The sequence below is a fragment of the Rattus rattus genome, chromosome 9, assembly GCF_011064425.1.
Source record: "Rattus rattus isolate New Zealand chromosome 9, Rrattus_CSIRO_v1, whole genome shotgun sequence".
Taxonomy (NCBI): domain Eukaryota; kingdom Metazoa; phylum Chordata; class Mammalia; order Rodentia; family Muridae; genus Rattus; species Rattus rattus.
Genome location: NC_046162.1, coordinates 26,680,184 through 26,688,484, shown reverse-complemented (window position 1 = coordinate 26,688,484; position 8,301 = coordinate 26,680,184).

Sequence of the window (8,301 nt, the reverse complement as noted above, 5' to 3'; positions counted from 1 at the left end):
GCTTTTAGTAGGCAGAGGAGATCAACAGGGTCCTCCTGGGAATGTGCATCATGGAGTGAATTTCCATTATCCCAGATTTCTCTTGTCTAGACGTTCCCAAAACAGTGTCCACTCACGAGTAGAGTCCCCATAAGAAGCAGAAAGACCAGGATACCTCCTCTTCCTCCGGTCTTTTAAAGACTCCTTGGGCATGTTGCCAAATCTTTTAATTTGGTGTCCAGTAAACAGCTGAGAATCTCTGGGCATTTCCTGTCTCCTTACTCGGTGCTCCAGCATCTTTACTTGGTGCTGCAGAGGAAACAGCCTCTTTCTCGCCCTTGTCCCCCTCACCATGTCCCTGTAACCAAAGTGATGCCACGCACAATTGCCAAGCTTGTCCATACTTCTCCCAACGTCCCACCCAGAGACACTCAAAAATAGAGAAAGAAGGCAGAAAACAGTCGAGTTCTCTCCTCTGTCTAAATCCCTTGGGACCTGGTCTGTCCCCTCCAAAGCTGGGCCCTAACTCTTTGTCCAAGTACAATTTTAGATGCCTCCAAGGAAAAGAGTCCCACCACTTCCTTTAGAACTCTTTGAAGTTGGTGACCACAATTGGAAAAAAAAATCCCCCAAAAGGCTTGTGTGGTTTGGATCAGAAAGCACGAGAGAGGAAGAAGAGGAAAGATGGAGAAATTTGAGCCCTGTATTCTGTATTTCTTTCTTTCCTTCTTTAACTCACACCCTTGTCCAGTGTCAGGCAAAATCCTCTGCATCCTCAGTAGTCATCTCAGATGGCAGAGTCCATGGGGACCAGCGAGGCCAGCATCAGTTCACTTGATTCAGTTCGAGTTGTGTTCTATGAGAAATGATAAACAGTAAAACAGTGGATTCATTCTGTTGCCCCAAAGTCAAGGAGAGAGGAGGGGAAGGAGACAGAGACAGAGAATAGGAGAGACTCACAGTTATAAGTAATAGGACAGAAATATTTGTCAAGGGTCCTAGCAAGGATTCGACCCTGAAGAAGCCACAATAAAGAATTAAGGAGGCAGGCAGTGGTGGCCCATGCCTTTAATGCCAGCACTTGGGCGGCAGAGGCAGGGGCATCTCTGAGTTCGAGGCCAACCAGGTCTACAGAATCGAGTTCAGGACAGCCAGGGCCACAGAGAGAAATGCTGCTTCCAGAAAAAGAGACAAGAGGAGGAATTAAGGAAAATCATATGACAAAGCAGTAGACAAAGCAAGTAGACACATGCATACATACATGCATACATACATATATGATAGGTAGATTGTGGCACACACACATGATAGATACACACTTGTGATAGGTAATTGACAAATGGTAAGTACATAGATGCACAGATTATGATACTATGCATACATGCACACTTAGATTATAAATATAAAATTATAGAGAATATGAATGTAATAGCAGTGGCAGTCTTTTACTGGGGGAGGGGTGTAGCCAGCTTTCAGCCTAAATATTACAGACCAGAGCGTCTTTCATCTGTACAACCCCCTAGCCTGTGCACTGTCTCAGGGAAAGGGAAGCATTGTTTCTAGGGCACACATGAGTTAAGGGATGGAAATTACTTACACGGCTGGTCCAAAGGTCACCCAGCTGAGCGGCTAAAACTGGGATTCAAACTCAGAGCCTGTGGCATGATGCAGAAACATGATATCCGTGGCAACGGAGTTATGAGCATGAAGTCAGTCCTCTTGACTGCTGACACTGACTCTGCAGGCAAGCCCCATCTTCTTCCACGGCCTTTGTGTCCCCACATGGAAAATATGAAAGTCGGACTAGATAAAGGGTTTTCTACAAAGTTTCACAGGGCAAACACTCGAGGCTGGATAGACCAGATGACCCAACTGCTGTAACTACTTGGCTTCGCTACTATGGCATGAAAACTGCCACACCCTCCACACCAACAAAACGGACATGGCTGGGTTTCAATAAAACCTTATTATAAAAATAAAATCAAATAAAACACAGGCACAAAGGTTAATTTAATGCACAGGCTACAGTTTGCATGTCCTGGACTAGTGTTTTGTTTTTGCTTTGTTTTGTTTTGTTTGGGGTCACTGTTGTTGTTGTTGTAGTTGTTGATGATGATGGTGGTGGTGGTGGTGGTGGTGGTGGTGGTGGTGTGACATTTTAGAAGTTCCTGGTCCTGAATTGTGGTGGTAGAGCTCAGAGAGGCCAGGGCACTGAAGAGGCAGCTGTAGCACGTGTTGTTAGAGTGACTCTGGCCTCGTTTTCTAGTACAGTAGCTAGCTGGCGTAAAAGAAAACGGACATGTTCTTCAAACATACAGAAAGAAGAACCGTCATGTTACATGCGTAGGCATCCCAGACTTACACCCTGGCCTCCCAGACTCTCTCCCAATGTGGGACATAAATTTAGCCCCTGGATGACTTAGCAGTTCATCCCCCGCCCCACACACTTGCTGCTGAGTGTTGCTTATAGAGCCCTCCCAGCTCACCAGGGCTCGATGCTGGATTAGGGAAACTAAGCTCATCAAAGCTTATCCTAAACAAAAGCAGCCCTGCACAGAGGAAGCTGAGATTCCTCACTCTTGGGAGCCTCTGACACGTATGCTGTCTTAAGAAGTAGCAGGTACGCCTGCAACAGCCAGCCATCCCCTGCCCAGAAGAAAGGACAGGACAGTATTTTGGCCCTCTGGCCTAGAGGTACAAAGGAACAAAAATTCTCCTTCGAGGGTCCACAGCTCCCAGGGTGCCTTGTGGAGTAAATGCCTCACACCATCAGCACCTTCTTCTTTTTAGCCTCATTAACGGGGTGTTTTCAGACAATCTATGCCAGTCCTATTGCCTTGGGCAGATCATTTAAACACTGAACTTGAGTTTCTCTATCTATCAGATATCTACAACAGCAGCATCTACCTAATGTCATTATCAGGATTAAATAAGATGTAGTGTGTCTAGCATTTTGGCCCCATGCCGAGCACCTCCTAAATGTCTTGCAGTCCCTGGCTAATAGATGTTACTGTCGCCCAGCACTTGGCACTTGTCACATATTATCACAGTCCTCACCATGGCCTTGTGAACAGGAACCATGCTGACCTTCCTCTCACTGGTTAGGAAGCCAGGAGCCCAAAGTGGTTATGGGATTTACCCAAGATCATAATTTATGAAAGTAGGGCATAAACCCGGGTCAGCGGGATGCCAGACATCTGGCTCTTCATGCTTCCCCTAGCCAAGGCCACAGTCGTTGCTCTTTAAGGATACAGAGGGTTCGTAATGAATCCCAGCCAGTCCTCCTCTCCCCGGCAGAACGACTCCTAGAGGTAGGGCAGGCTGGCCCGAGGAGTGCCTCTGCAGAACCTTCTGGGGAAAATGGTTCTGTCTTCCCACCTCCCTGACCTCTGCTCACTCACAACCCTGGTCACATTTTGGTTTCTGCTGTAATTTCCTTCAGCTAACATGGTGCCTTTGGCTGCCTTTTTTTTTTTAAAAAAAAAAAATCTCAGTCTGGTGCAGAGAGAAGGTTGCAATGCAACTTTCAAAGCACATGACAATGCTAGGAGCACCAAGGCCAACTACTCGCTGTACAGCCTTGGTTATATCCAGAGCCTATCTGAGCCTCAGTTTTCTCATTTGTAAAATGGGCATAGGTCCTCATTTGAACTTTTATGAGGAGTGTCTGGCACATGGAAGGTTCTCTCTGAAAGGTGTTTTGCCTTCATTCCTTATGCTCAGTGGATGGTGAGGGCTAGGTTATCAGTTGCTTAGTTTTTTTAATTGGATTTGATCTTTGATAACCCACAGCACTTAGTGTGGTGCCTCTCATGAAACAGATACACCAAGCGATATCTGGTTGGATTGCGACTAGAAAGAGCTAGACAGAGTAAACCAGAAAGATAAGTAAATGATAGATAAATAGATAGATAGATAGATAGATAGATAGATAGATAGATAGATAGATAGATAGATAGATGATAGATGATAGATGATACATAGATAGATGATAGATAGATAGATGATTGATAGATGATAGATAGATGATAGATAGATGATTGATAGATAGATAGATGATAGATAGATAGATGATTGATAGATGATAGATAGATAGATGATACATAGATGATTGATAGATAGATAGATGATACATAGATAGATGATAGATAGATAGATAGATAGATAGATAGATAGATAGATAGATAGATAGATGATAGATGATACATAGATAGATGATAGATGATAGATAGATGATAGATAGATAGATGATACAGATAGATGATAGATGATAGATAGATAGATAGATAGATAGATAGATAGATAGATAGATAGATAGATAGAATGTATAATTCCAGGAGAAAGACCACCTTCCATAAATGTCCTAACTGCCAGCCTCAGTTTCCCCTCTGTTCAGATTCAGTGGCAGCTTCTCCTAGAGGGCTCACATAAATGGAAGTGTGCACCATCAGAGGTTTCTAATGTAATAAGATGGGTAATGAAAAGATTCTTCTTCTCCAAGCCTCCAGTGACTCAGAGCTCTGTGCTTGGCTTTGCCCCAGGGAGTACCGAGAAAATGAAATATCGTCTGTATCCTCATGACACCTAAACAAATCCATGGGTCAAAACGCAGCCAGAAGGGCAAAGAGGCATCTCCAGTGAGGCTAGGGACAGAGGAGAGCAAAGAAGCAGCCATCGGCAGGACTTGATTAGTGGGGGCTCTGCCTCGGATCTGCTGTTAAGGCTGCTACCTGTCTGCTTTGTGGTAGGACATGTTTGTTCTGCCTATGTGAAAGATGCTGGCGAATGAATGACAGCACGTCAGAAATCTGCAAGGATATTTGACTCCCCTCAATGCCTCGATAAGCTCTTCCACATCCTGACACCCGAATGGAGACACAAGTTCTCAAACTATTCTCTTTGGTAATAAAGATAAGCCAATTTGAATCTCAGATTTGTTCTTTATGACATGTGCATGCGTGAGCGCGTGCATGAGCACGTGCGTGAGCGCGTGCGTGCGTGCGTGTTTCTTCCCTTTCGGCCTTTTGCCTTCATAAGAAAAAATGATATTGGATACACCAGGCTTTCACATTTCAGACACTGGCCGAGACTATGCAGACACAGCCCCAGAGACTGTGGCGTGCTGTTGGCTGTTAATTAATGCCCAAGGAAGTGAGAAATGGGACACTATAAACTCGAAAACATGGCCAGGGAGCTTGTTCTTCCTTCTGCCTCTCACTTCCTGTCTCCACATCCCTGAGTTTGTACAAACCATCAGTTTTACCCCAGCTTATCAGTATTCTCCTCTTGCCAGACATCACCCCTGAGAGGAAACAGCTCCAGGAAAGCTCCCTCCTCCTAGCACTCAGGTTGTGTAGGAACCGGGGATGCTCTCCTACTGCCACATCCCATCATGGAAGATGCAATAAAGGGAGAGCAGCAGAGTGGATTTAGGGCCTTGTCTATCCAGTCAGCACACAAGGGTATCTCAAAAGATCATCTGGACCAGCCTCTGTCTCCATACGAAATAATACGAGAGGCCTCCGAGACCAAGGACAGTCTCTCCTTCCCATTAAGATCTCTGACAGATGGCTGCAGGCAGGCACTGTCCTGGTCCACATTCCACTGTGTAAGTCAGTAGTGGCCATGTTGGTGTTTTTTTCTACATCAGAAGACACCCCACATTCTGTGGGCCAGAGAAAAGGAGTCAATGGCCTGACCACCTGTGGCAGCTGCCCAGGGCCCTTTGCCTCCACACCATCTTCACGATGGCAAAATCAATGAGTTAAGGTACCAGGAGCTCCTACAGGACCACACTACCACCAACCTTAAAAATAGGCATCTCTTATTTTTAAATCTCTAAAGGCAGCTTAGGTCAGATCATTGAAACAGGGGCTGGGACTGTTTTCAGGGCTATCTGCATCACTGTTTGTTTGAAATCTCATAGAAACTCCTTAAAATTGTATATTTTGTGCAACTGGAGAGCCTGTGTAGTTTTGTAGGAGATTAAGATTTTTAAACATAGAGTGGGGGATACATGCTTGCAACGCCAACAGTTAAGAGCCTGGGGCAAGAGAAAGATTATCATGATTTGGGGACCATCCTGGGCTAACAATAAGTTCTAGGGCAGCCTGGGCCACAAGTAAGACCACCTCTCAAACAAGCAATCAAAGGCTGCTCAGCAGTTAGAGGCATTTGCTGCTCTTGCAGAGGACTCAGGTTCAATGCCCATCACCCAAATGGTGGCTCACAACCATCCCAATTCCAGCTCCAGAGGACCCCATGCCATCTCTCAACCATCACAGGCAGCAGGCATGAATGTAACACACAGGTACGATAATTTTAAAAAACACAAATAAACGAAAAGCTTAATCTTCTCCAAAAAGTATAAATAAAAAGACCTGAAGAGCCCAGCTTTAGGTTGAAGGCCCTGCACGGGGACCGCCTTGCATGGCACCTGCTTCTTCACCCCTTAATCAAACACAGTGATTAGCAAAAGCAGAAATGAGAAGCCTGGGTCACGGCTTGTGGACTGGAAGAAATGGGTATCAGGTGTCTAATTCAGCAGCCACTGCCCTGTCCCCTGCTTTATGTCACTACCATATGAATAACTCTAATCCACTGTTTTCCCATGTATCCACAGAGAACAGTTATGCCTCTCTTAAAGACCTGTTAAAGAAGAAAAAAAGAAAATAAGCGAGCTGAGTGTAGTGTCTTGTGTCTGTAATCCAAGCACTGGGGAGGCAAGGGACAGAGGATTTTGAGTTTGGAGCAGTCTTGGCCTACATAATGAGTTCAAGACTAGTGTGAGTGACACAGCAAGACCCAGTCCAAGAAGAAGAAGGAAGAGAAGGAGGAGAAGGAGAAGGAGGAGGAGGAGGAGGAGGAGGAGGAGAAGGAGGAGGAGGAGGAGGAGGAGGAGGAGGAAGGAGAAGGAGGAGGAGGAGGAGGAGGAGGAGGAGAAGGGCAGGGAAATAAGTAAATGTTTGACTATCAGCAGGAGCTCAGCAAATATGGGTCCCTTCCCAGTAGCAGTACCTTGGGTCCTGAAATGTGCCATTTAAAAAGGATCCCGAGCTACACCATCCACTCTGTCCCCTATTTTGCTCCTGTAGGAACAGTGACTCTTTTGCGGCTCAGTACTCAGCACTGTAATTGGGAGACCCAGTAACAGGGTTCAACTCCAACTCCTAGTTCCTCTCCTCAGTAGGTATATGTACTTGATAAAGGGGGTTCAACTTCCTTTATAATCCAGTCCCATGCTCAAAGCAGAAATCAAAATGAGACTAGCTCTCTCATTGAGTCATGAAAAAAAGGCAACATGAACTTAGCACAGTCTACTATCTTAGTGTTGGGAGACAGAGAATCTTGAGTTCAAAACCAACCTGAAGATCTTGTTTGCAAAAAAAAAAAAAAATTATCAAGAAAATTCTTCCCTGGTTTCACACTTTTTTTTTGTCCTTTTTATAATTATCTGCCATTACCCACCTCTGGAAATAGGCCTTTGTAGCTTAAGGTCCAACGTGAGTACAAGGTAATACAAGAAAAGAGCCAACGGACAACAAAATCCCCCAAGCCCCTTCCCCAGGGTGTGACAATCTGTTTGCCCTCTCTCTACTCCCAGAGAGCTAACTAGCTCCCTCTCACCTTTCCCTCCCTCACACTCAACTATCTCTTTAGTGACACTCCCAAGCCCCTACTTAAAATGTCAAGTTCAGACTGGAGACGCTCTCAGTTGGTAGAGAGTATGTGCTTGTCTAGAATGCATGAGGCCCTTGGTTCCATCCGCAGTATTAAAGAAACCGACAATGGTGATACATGCCTGTAATTCCAGCACTCAGGAGGTGGCCACAGGAAAATCAAGAGTTCGAAGTTATCCTCATGCTATATAGTAAGCTATGGGGGCAACCTGAGTTACATCATACTCTGTCATTAAAAGAAAAGAAAAGAAAATCCAATTCATATTCCTGCATACCCTGTCCTCAATTAATCTTCTCCTTAACTCCTGTCCTTAGATGTCATGCTTCAGATTCTGCTTGTTTGGTAAGCTCCCACTTACAGGTCAGGAATCGGGCTACGCTCCAACTGTTGGAGAACAGTGCCTAGAACAGAACCACTGTCTGCAGGTGGACATTAACAACCGGTGAAGGAATAAGTGAACAACTGAATGGATGGATGGATGGATGGATGGATGAGCAAACAGAAGTTTCTGGGTTTTATCAAGGCCAAAGAGGTTGCAAGGGGGAACTAAAGTATATCCCTGGTCTTGGATGTGACTCAAGTCTCTGCCACCTGCCTAACGCAGGGATTTTCTTCCTTTTGTAGAAACCAGTTGTGTAGAAG